Raw genomic sequence first — 15282 nt, forward strand, 5'->3', positions numbered from 1 at the left:
GATGGGAGTATAAAAAATACATCTATTTAGGAGAACTGATTGGCTTTTACTTAAAAGTTTATCTAACATATTAGGAAAAAAGTGGAAGTATACATGAACATTGAAAACTCTCTGAACTCATCTGAACTTCTAAGATACCCTTGCTTTCTGTATTCCTCCACACTAGATGTATAGTTAGTTCCTACTGTATGCAAACATTTCTTTAAAAATCAATGACAGGGAAACAGAAGGAGAGAGAGAAAGGTAGGTCTCAGGATCTGCCTCCTCTTGGTTACTATGAAACTCCTAGTGCCAAAACCCCAGGGTGTTACAAGTATTACCTTCAACATCAGCCGCGAGGTTTCCTAAACAGTGCACTGTGACCTACTTATAAACACAGAGAGATTCTCAGTAGTCATTGCATTATTGACTGTGCACTTGTCATTTGCCAGAGAGATTTACTCAGATGTTACAACCTTTATTAGCCTCTGTAAAGTTTAAAGTCACAGCCACTGATCCTTTAAGACCACAGTGGAAGGGGAAAGCTACTTACATGACCTTTCAGGTACTAGGCAGAATCCATTTCATTCCCGTGGTTTGTTTCCATGTGAACCCTCCCTGGTCACACCTGGCATTGGGTGTCCCTAAAAGAGAGGTAAAATATGGGTCATGGCTTATCCATTCATTTCTCTAATTGTTTACTGTGTATTTGGTTGAAGGGATCATCACAAGTATTTTATATAAGTGAGGTTATTACCTCAAGGTCTCAAACTAGAAGCTTTTCACAATTAGGCTATGATTTGAATGCAAGACATGGGATTAGTGAGGAGAAGGAACAAGTACGGACCCTCACTCCACCCGCTGCATGTACCGTCACCCTTCCTCCATCCCTCTACTCCATCCTTCTCTATTGCTCTTTGTGACCTCAATATCTCTGCCCCTGTGACCTCGGGATATCTCCAGAACTAATTCCTCCCCTTCCTGGCTCCTTTATTGCTCTCCCACTTCCATCCTGTGCATTTTAGACATCCATCCCGATGGACCTTCTAGCCCCGGATTCCAGAGCTCTCAACCCAGCCCTCCTCCCCTTCTACTACTTCCAAACCTTTGACACTTCATATCCTCCTCCTCCCTGCCCTTTATCCTCCTCTCATTCCAATGACTCCAGCCATTTCTCATATCCCGTTATGACTAATGCCCTCAAATACTCAGTCATCAGTTATCAAGTGTCCTCAGTTTGCTCATGATCTTGCACCCATTTTCCCCAACCCCACAATTCCTGACTCTGCAATTTTTTGGAATAGTTTGAGAAGAAGAGGTGTTAACTTTTCTCTAAATGTTTGGTAGAATTCACTTGTGAAGCCATCTGCTCATGGACTTTCATTTGCTGGAAGTTTTTTTTAAATAACTGATTCAATTTTATTACTGATCATTCATTTGATAATATATCCTATTTCTTTCTCATTCAGTCTTAGATGATTGTACGTTTCTAGGGGTTTGTCCATTTCTCCTAGGTTGATTGTCCAGTTTTTCAGCATATGACTCTTCATAGCAGTGTCATGCTTGCCGATATTTCTGTTGTGTTGGTTGTACCTCCCCCTTCTTCATATCTGATTTTATTGATTTGGGCCCCCTCTTTTTTTTTTTTCATTCATGAATCTGGCTAAATTTTGTTTTACTTTTCAAAGAACCAGCTCCTCGTTTCATTGATTTGATTTGTAGTATTTTCTATTGATTTGTAGTCTCTATTTATTTCTGCTCTAATCTCTCTGGTTTTTAAAAATTTCACTAACTTTGAATTTTGTTCTTATTCTTGCTCCTTTGAGTGTCAGGTTAGATTGTACATTTGAGATATTTCTTGTTTGCTATGGTAAGCATGTATCACTGTAAACTTCCCTTTTAGAACTAATTTTGCTGTGTCCCATAATTTGGATTTTCTTTTTTCTTTTGTCTCTAGATATCTATTTCCTCTTTGATTTCTTCAGTGATCCATTGGTTGATTAGTAACGTGTTGTTTTGACTTCTCGTGTTTGTGTTTCTTGCAGTTATATTCTTATATTCAATTTGTAGTCTCAGAGCATTGCATTTGGAAAACAAATACTCAATATGATTTCAGTTTTCTTAAATTTCGTGAGGGTTCTTTGAAGCCTCTTATGTGATTTATCCTGGAGAAATTTCCATGTGCACTTGAAAAGGGAGTGTATTCCATTTGTATATTCTGATACATATCACTTCCCTTTATCCACTGGTTGATTGATGGTCACTTGCGTTGCCCTGCGGTGGTCGACTCACAGGGTCTGAAGTCGGTCTTTCTGCCAGTGGCTGAGTTGTGTTCATGCTGTGTTAGCTTGTCCAGAAGTGTCCCAGCACTGGCACCTGAAGGCCCTTTGTTCTGGGTAAGGCTGGGTATTGGGCGTATAAGCTGGAAGGAGGATTCCAAAATAGCATTTGCCAGCACTTGTTCTATGTGTTAGAAAAAGTTTCCAAAAATGGCTGCCACCAGTGTCTGTGTTCCCAGGGTGAGCTACAGTTGCCTCCTGCCTTTCCAGGAGACTCCAAGGTCATCAGGCAGGTCTGCCCCAGGCTCCTATCATATTACTACTTCTTCCCTGGGTCCCAGAGTATGTAAGACCTTTGTGTGTGCCCGTTAAGAGTGAGTCTCTATTTCCCCCTCCCCTCTGGGACTCCTGAAATAGAGTCTCAGTGGCCTTCAAAGCCAAATTCTCTGGGGGCTTGTTTTCCCAGTGTAGGACCCCCGGGCTGGGGAGGCCAATGTGGGGCTTGAATCTCTCTCTCCACTGAGAGAACCTCTGCAATTTTAATTATTTCCCATTTGGGAGTTGTCAGTCTAGGGGTATGGGACTTACCTATATTGCAACTCCATCCCTACCACACACCTCATCAATCCTTTGTATCTTTAGTTGAAGGCCTTTTCTGATAGGTTCCAGGTCTCTTTCATTGATGATCGCTCTGCAAAAAGAAGTGCTCTTGGTTTGCCTGTGAGAGGAGGTGAGTTCTGGGTCTTCCAGTTCCACCATCCTCTCCCAGCTCTCCAATGTGTCGTAGTTTTAATTTTTTTTCCTGCATATTTAATCTTGGTACGTTTGACTTTTCTCTGTAATTACTTAACAGAAGGTAATTTATATCTAATTGTGTGGCATCACTGTTTTGGCATGTTATAGAGTTTTATTTATTGAAATTTAATTGACATATAAAATCACGGTAATTATAGGGCTACAATGCAATGATTCAACATTCGTATACATTGCAAAATGATCAACATAATTAGTCTCATTACTACTTATCATAACAAGTTACAAAATTAACTTTTTTCCATTGAGAACCGAACAGTTACTTTCTTAGTCAAAATTATTGTACTATCAGTTTGAAAGTAGCTAGGTCACCATGCTATACATTATATGTTCATTATTACATGACTGGAAATTTGTAGCTCTTGACCCCCTTCACCCATTTGTGCAACCCTCTACCGCACTTCCCTTCTAGCACCATCGATCTATGTATTTGTGAGTTTTGTGTTTTTGGTTCCATATAAATGCGAAATCATACAGTATTTGTCTTTTTCTGATGTACTTCCCTTAAACTGATATCCCAAGATCTATCCAGGTTGTCACAAATGGCAATATTTCATCCTGTTATGGCTGAAGAATAGTCCAATGGGCGTGCTGTGGTTCATGGGGTTGCAAAGAGTCAGACACAACTGAGCAACTGAACTGTACAGAAATATACAGACATATGCACATATATTATTATACATACATGTATGTGTATATGTCTGTATGTATACATACATATACATATCACATCTATATATTCATTTATAAATAGATATTTATGTATCCAATCTATGTGTATATATGTGTACAGAAATATTCAGACACATGCACATGTATAATTCTCATATATGTGTATATATATATTTGTATACACACACACATATATCACATCTTTTTCAGTTCACCTCTCAGTGGCTCTTAGGTTGTTTCCATATCTTTACTATTGGAAATAATGCTGTAATGAACATAGTGGTATATATAGATTTTCCAATTAGTGTTTCCTTTTTTTCCAGATACATATTCAAAAGTGACACTGCATTATTGTATAGTAGTTATATTTTTAATTTTTTGAGGACTTTCCATACTGTTTTCCATAGTGACTGAACCAATTTACATTCCCACCAACAATATGCTAGAATTCCCTTTTATCCACATTCTCATCACCACTTGTTGTCTTTTTGATAATAGTCAGGTATGAGGTTATACGTCATTGTGGTTTTGATTTGCATTTTGCCAATTTAAGTGATGTTGAGCATCCTTTCATGTGTCTGTTGGCCATCTATATAGCTATCTACTTTGGAAAAAAATGTGTATTTATATTTTCTGGCCAGTCCAGTTTTTAGGAGGATTGCTTGTATTTTTTTTTTTTTTTTTTGCTGTTTTTGCTTTTTCCTTAATGAACTGTATGAATTTTAATATTTTGGATATTACCACCTCATCTGTATATGATTTAAAAATATCTTCTGTCATTCAGTAGGTTGCCTTCTTATTTTTTGATGGCTCCTCTGTACATAAGCTTTTAAGACTGATGTCCTACCATTTGCTTCTATTGCTTTCACTTTTTTTGTCAGATTCAAAAAATCATCTCCAAGATCTATGTCAAGGAACTTACTACATTCACATTTTCTTCTATGAGTTTTATGGTTTTACATCTTCCATTCAAGTCTTTAACCCATTTTATTTTTTGTGTATGGTGTTAGATAGTGGTCCAGTTTCATTGTTTTGCATGTGGCTGCCAGTTTTCCCAACAATGTTTATTAAAGAGATTATTGTATTCCTTCATTGTGTGTTCTTGGCTTCTTTGTCATGTATTAATTGACCATATATGCTTAGGTTTATTTCTTTGCTCTGTATTTGTTATTATGCCAATACTAAACTGTCTTTATTATCATAGTTTATAGTAGAATTTCAAATCTTAAAACACACAGCCTTTAGTTTTGTGGGTTTTTTTCTTTCTCATGATTGCTTTCACTGTTTGAGTTATTTTGTAGTTCCATGCAAATTTTAGAATTTTTTGTTCTATTTCTGTAATAAATGCTACTGACATTTTGATAGGGATAGCACTGAACTTGCATATTGCTTTGGGAAGCATGACCATTTTAACAATATTAATTCTTTTAATTAATGGGCAAAGATTATCTTAACATTTATTTGTGTTGTCTTCAATTTCTTTCCTTCATGTCTTATAGTTTTTGGTACAGAAGTCTTTCAAAACTCTCTTGGATAAATTTATTCGTATGGATTTTTCTCATGTAATTGTAAATGGAATTATTTTCTTTATGTCTTTCAGATATTTTGTTGTTAGTGTATAGATTTAAAACCGAATTTTATATGTTGATTCTGTACCCTGCAACTTGATTGAATTTATTAGTTCTACCATTTTGTGGATGAGTCATATACAAGATCATCCATTTTGGGGAGAGTCCTATACAAGATCATGTTTTCTGAAAATAGAGAAAGCTTCGCTTCTTCCTCTTCATTTTGGAGGCCTTTATATTTCTTATTTTTGTGTCAGATTGCTTTTGTTAGGACTACAGTAATATCTTTAATAAGAGTAGTGAATGTGGATATGCTTGTTCCTGATTTTTAAAGAAAAGCTTTCAGTTTTTCACCATTAGGTATATGAGGTTAGTTGTGGGTCTATACTGTATGGCCTTGTATTGAGATATGCTCCTTCTGTTTCCAGTTTGAGAGATTTTGTCAAAAAGGACATTGAATTTTGTCAAATAGTTTTTCTGAATCTACTGAAAAGATCATATATCAATATTTATTCATTATTTTAACATTGCATATCACCCTTATTGATTTATATATATATTATATAATTTATATATATCTTATATATGTTATATATAACAATAAGGTTGTGCCAACCTTCCATGCCAGGGGGTAGATTCCACTTGGTAATAGTGTATAATCTTTTAAATTTGCTGTTAAATTTCGTTATACTTTTGCTGAGAATTTTTGCATTTGTATCTTTTTTAAATTAATTTATTTTAATTGGAGGCTAATTACTTTATAATACTGTGGCGGTTTTTGCCACACACTGACATGAATCAGCCATGGGTGTACATGTGTCCCCGTCCTGAAACCCCCTCCCGCCTCCCTCCCCGTCCCATCCCTCTGGGTGGTTGTCCCAGTACAGCAGCTTTGGGTGCTCTGTTTCATGCATCAAACTTGGGCTGGCCATCTATTTCACATACAGTAATATAAATCTTTCATTCCTATTCTCTCAAATCATCCCACCCTCTCCTTCTCCCACAGAATCCAAAAGTCTGTTGTTTATATCTGTGTCTCTTTTGCTGTCTCACATATAGGGTCATCATTACCATCTTTCTAAATTCTATATATATGCATCAATTTACTATATTGGTGTTTTTCTTTCTGACTGACTTCACTCCATATAATAGGCTCCAGTTTCATCCACCTCATTAGAACTGACTCAAATGTTTTTTTTTTTTTTTATTGAAGGATAATTGCTTTACAGAATTTTGCTGTTTTCTGTCAAACCTCAACAGAAATCAGCCATAGGTATACATATATCCCCTGCCTTTTGAACCTCCCTCCCCATCCCACCCCTATAGGTTGATTCAGATACCCTGTTTGAGTTTCCTGAGCCATACAGCAAATTCCCGTTGGCGATCTATTTTACATACGGTAATGGAAGTTTCCATGTTACTCTTTCCATACATCTCCCCCTCCGCCTCCCCTCATGTCCATAAGTCTATTCTCTATGTCTGTTTCTCCATTGCTGCCCTGTAAATAAATACTTCAGTACCATTTTTCTAGATTCCATATATATGTGTTAGAATATGACATTTATCTTTCTCTTTCTGACTCACTTCACTCGGTATAATAGGTTCTAGGTTCATCTACCTCATCAGAACTGACTCAAATGCATTCCTTTTTATGGCTGAGTAATATTCAATTGTGTATATGAATCATTCATCTGTCAATGGACATTGATTGCTTCCATGCTCTAGCTATTGTAAATAGTGCTGCAAGGATCAGTGGGATACATGTATCTTTTTCAATTTTGGTTTCCTCAGGGAATATGCCTAGGAGTGGGATTGCTGGGTCATATGGTGGTTTTATTTCCATTTTTTAAGGAATCTCCATCCCGTCTTCCATAGTGGCTGTACTAGTTTGCATTCCCACCAACAGTGTAAGAGGGTTCCCTTTTCTCCACACCCTCTCCAGCATTTGTTGTTTGTAGACTTTTTGATGATGGCCATTCCAACTGGTGTGAGGTGATAGCTCATTGTAATCTTGATGTGTATTTCTCTAATAATGAGTGATGTTGAGCATTTTTTCGTGTGATTGTTATCCATCTGTATGTCTTCTCTGGAGAAATGTCTGTTTAAGTCTCTTTCCCACTTTTTGATTGGGTTGTTTGTTTTCCTGGCATTGAGTTGTATGAGCTGCTTGTATATTTTGGATATTATTCCTTTGTCAGTTGTTTCATTTGCTATTATTTTCTCCAGTTTTGAGGATTGTCTTTTCACCTTGCTAATTTTCCTTTTCTGAGCAAAAGCTTTTAAGTTTAATCAGGTCCCACTTGTTTACTTTTGTTTTTACTTCCATCACTCTAGGAGGTGGGTCATAGAGGATCTTGCTTTGATTTATGTCATTGAGTGTTCTGCCTCTAAAAATTTTATAGTTTCTGGTCTTACATTTTGGTCTTAAATCCATTTTGAGTTTATCTTTGTGTATGGTGTTAGGAAGTGTCCTAATTTCATTCTTTTACATGAGCTGTCCAGTTTTCCCAGCACCATTTATTGAAGAGGCTGTCTTTGCCCCAGTGTATATTCTTGCCTTCTTTGTCAAAAATAAGGTACCCATAGGCGCATAGGTTTATTTCTGGGCTATCTTGTTCCATTGGTCTATATTTCTGTTTTTGTGCCAGTACCATACTGTCTTGATGACTGTAGCTTTGTAGTATAATCTGAAGTCAGGAAGGTTGATTCCTCCAGCTCCATTCTTTCTCAGGACTGCTTTGGCTATTTGGAGTCTTTTGTGTTTCCGTATGAATTGTGAATTCTTTTGTGCTAGTTCTGTGAAAAATGCCACTGGTAATTTGATAGGAATCACATTGAATCTGTAGATTGCATTTGGTAGTATAGTCATTTTCACAATATTGATCTTCCTACCCAGGAACATGGAGTATCTCTCCATCTGTTTATGTCATCTTTGATTTCTTTCATCAGTGTCACATAATTTTCTGTGTACAGTTCTTTTGTCTCCTTAGGTAAGCTTATTCCTAGATATTTCTTTCTCTTGCAATGGTGAATGGAATTGATGCCTTAATTTCTCTTTCTGATTTTTCATTGTTAGTACATAGAAATGCAAGTGATTTCTGTGTATTTATTTTGTATCCCAAGACTTTGCTAAATTCACTGATTACCTCTAGTAATTTTCTGATACTATCTTTAGGGTTTTCTATGTACAGTATCATGTCATCTGCAAACAGTGAGAGCTTTACTTCTTTTCTGATCTGGATTCCTTTTATTTCTTTTTCTTCTCTGACTGCTGTAGCTAGGACTTCCAGAACTATGTTGAATAATAGTGGTGAAAGTGGACACCATTGTCTTGTTCCTGATCTTAGGGGGAATGCTTTCAGTTTTTCACCATTAAGAATAATGACTGCTGTAGGCTTATCATACACGGCCTTTACTATGTTGAGGCAGGTTCCTTCTATGCCCATTTTTTGAAGAGCTTTAATCATAAATTGGTATTGAATTTTGTCAAAGGTTTTTTTTGTCAAATTTTGTCAAAGGTTGAGATGATCATATGGTTTTATCTTTCAATTTGTTAATATAGTGTATCACACTGATTGATTTGCATATATTGAAGAATCCTTGCATTCCTGGAATAAACCCAACTTGATCGTGATGTATGAGCTTTTTGGTGTGTTGCAGAATTCTGTTAGCTAAAATTTTGTTAAGGATTTTTTCATCTACGCTCATCAGTGATACTGGCCTGTAGATTTTTTTGTGTGTTATCTTTTTCTGGTTTTGATATCAGGGTGATGGTGGCCTTGTAGAATGAGTTTGGAAGTGTTCCTTCCTCTGCAATTTTTTGAAAGAGTTTTAGAAGGATAGGCATTAACTCTTCTCTAAATGTTTGATAGAACTCTCCTGTGAAGCCACCTGGTCCTGGGCTTTTGTTATTGGGGAGATTTTTTATCACAGCTTCCATTTCAGTGCTTGCAATTGGGTTGTTCATAATTTCTATTTCTTCCTGGTTCAGTCTTGGAAAATTGAACTTTTCTAAGAATCTGTCCATTTCTTCAGTCTATTTTATTGCCATATAGTTGTTCATAATAGTCTCTTATAATCCTTTGTTTTTCTGTATTGTCTGTTGTAACCTCTCCTTTTTCATTTCTAATTTGTTGATTTGATTCTTCTTTTTCTTGATGAGTCTGGCTAAAGGCTGGTCGATTTTGTTTATCTTCTCAGAGAACCAGCTTTTAGTTTTATTAACCTTTACTTTTCTTTCATTGCTTTTTCCTTTATTTCTGCTCGGATCTTTATGATTTCTTTCCCTGTATTAATTTTGGGGTGTTTTGTTCTTCTTTTTCCAGTTGTTTTAGGTGTAATGTTAGTTTGTCTATTCCATGTTTTTCTTGTTTCTTAAGATAGGATTGTATTGCTATAAACTTCCCTCTTAGAACTGCTTTTGCTGCATCCCACAGGTTTGAGTTGTTGTGTTTTCATTGTAATTTGTTTCTAGAAATTTTTTTATTTCCCTTTTGATTTCTTCAGTAACCTGTTGGTTATTTAGAAACATTTCATCTCCATGTGTTTGTGTTTATTAGGTTTTTTTCCTTGTATTTGATATCTAGTCTCATAGTGTTGTGGTCAGAGAAGATGCCTGAATCGATTTCAATCTTCTTAAATTTACTGAGGTTTGATTTGTGACCTAAGATATGGGGTATCCTGGAGAATGTTCCATGTCCACTTGAGAAGAAAGTGTATTCTTCTGCATTTGGATGGAATGTCCTGAAGATATCAATGAGCTCCATCTCATCTAAAGTTTCATTTAAGACTTGTGTTTCCTTATTAATTTTGTTTTGATGATCTGTCCATTGGTGTGAAATGTGTTCTTTTTAATACCTGAGTAATATTCCATTGTGTATATGTACCACAACTTTCTTATCCATTCATCTGCCAATGGACATCTAGGTTGCTTCCATGTCCTAGCTATTGTATACAGTGCTACGATGAATATTGGAGTATGTGTGTCTCTTTCAATTCTGGTTTCCTCGGCGTATATGCCCAGCAGTGGGATCGTTGCGTCGTATGGCAGTTCTAGTTCCAGTTTTTTAAGGAATCTCCACACTCTTCTCCATAGTGGCTGTACTAGTTTGCATTCCCACCAACAGTGTAAGAGGGTTCCCTTTTCTCCACACCCTCTCCAGCATTTATTGCTTGTAGACCCTTTTTGATTGCAGCCATTCTGACCAGTATGAGATGGTATCTCATGGTGGTTTTGATTTGCATTTCTCTGATAATGAGTAATATTGAGCAACTTTTCATGTGTTTGTTAGCCATCTGTATGTCGTCTTTGGAGAAATGTCTGTTTAGTGCTTTGGCCCATTTTTTGACTGGGTCATTTATTTTTCTGGTATTGAGCTGCATGACCTGCTTGTATATTTAAATTTGCATTTGTGTATTAATAGGTGCATTAGAAGCTTCCCTGGTGGCTCAGAGGGTAAAGCATCTGCCTGCAATGTGGGAGACCCAGGTTCAATCCCTGGGTTGGGGAGAAGATCCCCTGGAGAAGGAAATGGCAACCCACTCCAGTACTCTTGCCTGGAAAATCCCATGGATGGAGTAGCCTGGTAGGCTATAGTCCATGGGGTCGCAAAGAGTCAGACACGACTGTGCGACTTCACTCACTCCTCCTTAGAAGCTTTGGGAAAAATTCAATGCCTATTCATGATAAAAACTGTAAATCAATTCCATATAGAAGGAAATGTACCTCAACATAAAAATGGCCACATAACAAACCCATGATCAACATAATACTCATTATGGTATTATGGGAAAAAGCTGAAAGCTTTTGTTCTGGGATCAGAACAAGACAATGATGCCCACTCTATAACATTTATTTAACATAGCACAAGATGTCCTGCTCCAAACAGGCAAGAAAAGAAGTAAAAGGCATTCAAGAAGCAAAGTGAGAATGAAAATTGTCTTCATTTTAGTGGCATATTATATTGGAAACCTTTAAAGAACACTTCCCCACCCCCCAATTTTGCTAGAACTAAACAAATTTATGAAATTTGCAGGATACAAAATATACAAAAAGCAGTTGTTTTTCTACATAAGGACAACAGACTATCAGAAATAGAATCAGAAACAATCCCACCTTCAATTACATCAAAAACAAATACACAGGAATAAATTTGAAAAGGAGGTAAAAATCATCTATATACTAAGAACTATAAAACATTAATGAAAGAAATTAAAGACCTATAATGGAAATATGTTCCATGCTCATGGATTGAAATTATTATTGATAAATTATTCATACTACCCCCAGATATCTATAGATTCAAAGCCATTTATATCAAAATTATAATGGCAATTTTCAAAAAAACAGAAAACAAATCCTAAAAATGTATGAATCTACAAAAAGATCTTACATAACTAAAGCAATCTTGCCAAAAGAAACAAAGCTGGAGTATCACATGTTTTCATTTTACTATTTTTGTCCATACTGTGCAGCATGTGGGGGGGTCTCAGTTCCCTGACCGGGGATAAAACCCATGCCCTCTGAAGTGGAAGCATGAAGTCTTAACCACTGGACCAATAGGGAACTCCCTCACTCGTCCTAATTTTCAACTAAACTACAAAAATTTGATAAATCAGTATGGTATTGTTATAAAAACAGACCATTGATCAGTGGAAAAGAAAAGAAACTCAGACATGATGTTTGTTAAATTTATGACAAAGGAGGATACTGTAGTGAAGAGATAGTCTCTTCAACACTTGGTGTTTGGAAAACAATAGCAATATGGAAAAAAAAAAAAAACCTGGACCCTTCTTATACCATACATAAAAGCCAACTATTAATAAAAACAGATTAAAGACCTAAACTTAAGACCTGAAATAAAACTCAGAAAGGGAAGACTCCTTGACATTGGTCTTGGCAATGACTTTTTGCTGCTGTTGAATTTGACACCAAAAGCAAAATATTTAAGACTTCAATTTCAGTTGATTTTTGTATATGGTAGAAATTAAGGGCCCACTTTAATTCTTTACAAGTAACTATCCAGTTTCACCAGCAAATGTGAAAGAGACTGTCTCTTCCATTCCCTAGATATCTTTGTCTCCTCTCTAAAAAATTAATGGAACATAGAGTTTATTTCTGGGCCAAACAGTTTCAGAACCTATGTGGCATCAAGTATAAACAGAGCAAAAAGCAAAATCCAAAAGACAGAATACAAACAAAATGAGAAGTTCAAAAAGAAGATGAAAATGGCACTGAAAAAGGCAGTATTGGATTGAAAGACCACATTTGATGAAAGACCAGTATTTCCTCAAGGAAGCTATATGAATGAAAAAGTGTCAATAAGCCATAGAGGACGTAGAACGTCCGTGGAGGAAAACCATATAACAAATGAATGTTGGAAGGTGTGGAGAAAATGAAAGCCTATGTTATCCATGGGAAAAAAATAATAGAGCCACTACAAAGGCTGCTACATATATCCTTTGGTTAAGATATCCCTTAACTAAAAACTGAAGTTCACAGATCAGGCAATATTACTGCTCACCATATATCCAGAAAAAATTTTAATTTGAAAGGCACATGGATCCTTACGATCACCAAGAACACAATATTTATAATACTCAAGACATGGAAACACAAAATATCCTGGAGAGATGAACATATGAAGAGAAAGTGACGGAGAACTAGAATCTTACCCAGCCAAAAAGAATGCAATAGTGAATATCAAAGCAAAAAAGAACCACGAATTACCAACTAAGTGAACTAAGTTATACAGAGAACACCATCATGCGATACCACTGAGAGGTGGAATTGAAAAACTCATGCAACTTAATGAATGTCACGATACTGGATGCTTGGGGCTAGTGCACTGGGACGATCCAGAGGGATGGTATGGGGAGGGAGGAGGGTTCAGGATGGGGGACACATGTATACCCGTGGCGGATTCAATTTAATATTTGGCAAAACTAATACAATTATGTAAAGTTTAAAAATTAAAAAAAAATGAAGTAAATTCAAAGGATTAACAAAAAAAAGGCCAAACAGAAAACAATGTGGAAAGAGGAAAAATTAGAAGGTGGGGACCACATATATGTAAAATAGATCATCAATGAAGACACAATGTGTAGCAAAGGGAATTTTACAAACAGGCTTTAATCATCTCAAAGAGAACAAAAGATGAAAAACAATTATGTGTAGGTATATAACAGAGCCAAATACTAAACAATGGAAAAATAATTATAAATAATACAGCAAGAAAAATTAAGGAACACAAAGAGAATTAAAAAACAGTACCTACACTAGCTGCATTGACTTCTTTTCCCAGGCCGGTTTCACATACCTGCAGGCAGACCAAGCTTGGACTCAAGGCTGGATTGTCCTGGGACTCAGGAGCCAGGGAGGTGTCCCCAGAACACGACCCCATTTGGACCTGTACTGCCCAGTCCAATTGTCAGGGACCGCTATGACGGAGCCTTAGGAAACAAACCACAGGGCAATCACATCGTCACACATTCAGACCACAGTCAAGAAAAAACCCTTCCCTGGAAAGGACACAGGCACCGAAAAGTCCACAGCGTTTACTATTTACAACAGACAGGACTGAAGCGTCAGGGGGAAGAAGTCAGATTCCAGAAGCCCTTGGGCTTTCTTCTGACACATGGTATTCCAAATTGTATCTCAGAAACGCAAGTTTCATTCAGGCTCCTTTGGCCCCTTAAAAGAGTGGGGGCGGGGAGGGGGAGAGCAGCACTGCTGCCACCTTGTGGACACATCTCATAACAGCAACCGTGAAACCTCTGCAGCAGGGCAAGGAATATTCAGAAGGCCTGGGGGCTGTCAAGGACACCAGCCCTCAGGAAATAGGCCTGGAAACCTAATACCAAGAGAGCTGAAATCAATACAAGTTTTGCAGAGGTCAATTTCAAGAGGTAAACATGACTCACACCGCTTACAATCAAACAGGAAAGAAAAACAACCCCTATCCCCAGATCCTGGTCTACATTGTTAATGATTAGAGACAGACAAGGGACTGAAAGGGAAGGAGGTCTCATCTCAAGCCAGTCAGACAGTTATCGGTATCACTTTTATGAACCGTAACTGCTGGAGTGGGTTCCGGGTAAAGGAAAAGTTCCTAAGCTGTCCATGGCAATGAAAAATGTACAGAAGTATCTGGACAAAGGTACCAAGGCTCCTGGGGAAACGATGAACACAATTAGAGCATTCAGATCATCAGGCAACCTATGCCAGGCCCTCTATGCAGAGGAAACCTCCATTCGAAAAGATACGGCACCCCGACATTCCCCAGAGCACCCAAGATTGACAATAGTCCAGACAATGAGGAGGCCAAATTGTCCACGGACAGATGAATGGATAAGGAAGATCTGCTCTAGACAGACAAAACTTAGCAATAAAGAATTAAAATAAGGCCTTTCTCAGCACCATGGACGGAAGTCAGGAAAGTAAATGAGACAGAATGGCAATCAGCCTGTGATATCACTTAGAGGTGAAATATTCATCTTAAGAATGAATTTAGAACAGAGAAATCAACTCAGACATTAGAAAAAGAAGCCAGGGTTTCCAAAGGAGAAAGGTGTGAAGGAAAGAAAAATTAGAAGGTGGTTGAAACCTATACACACTAATAGATACCTATATATGAGTGTGTGTGTATAAAATAGATCATCAAGAAAACCTACTGAATTACCATGGGAAATTCAACTCAGCCGGCTTTAATAACGTCTATGGGTACTGAAACTGAAAATAATGGGTATGTTTAAAAGTATAACAAAATTCTTTATTGTACATCTGAAAGAAGCATTGTAAAAAAAAAAAAAAGGATATTTCTAGAAAAATTAAATGTAAAGCTATTGGGGGCGGGGGGTGGGGTGGGAAAGACAACAATCGCTGCTACCCTACTTCTTTCTAGCCGCCATTTCCCAGGCTAATATCTCATTTCTGCAGGCTGATCAGGCTTGGTCTCTAGACTGGGATGTCC

This window comes from Bos mutus, chromosome 6, assembly GCF_027580195.1.
Source record: "Bos mutus isolate GX-2022 chromosome 6, NWIPB_WYAK_1.1, whole genome shotgun sequence".
Taxonomy (NCBI): domain Eukaryota; kingdom Metazoa; phylum Chordata; class Mammalia; order Artiodactyla; family Bovidae; genus Bos; species Bos mutus.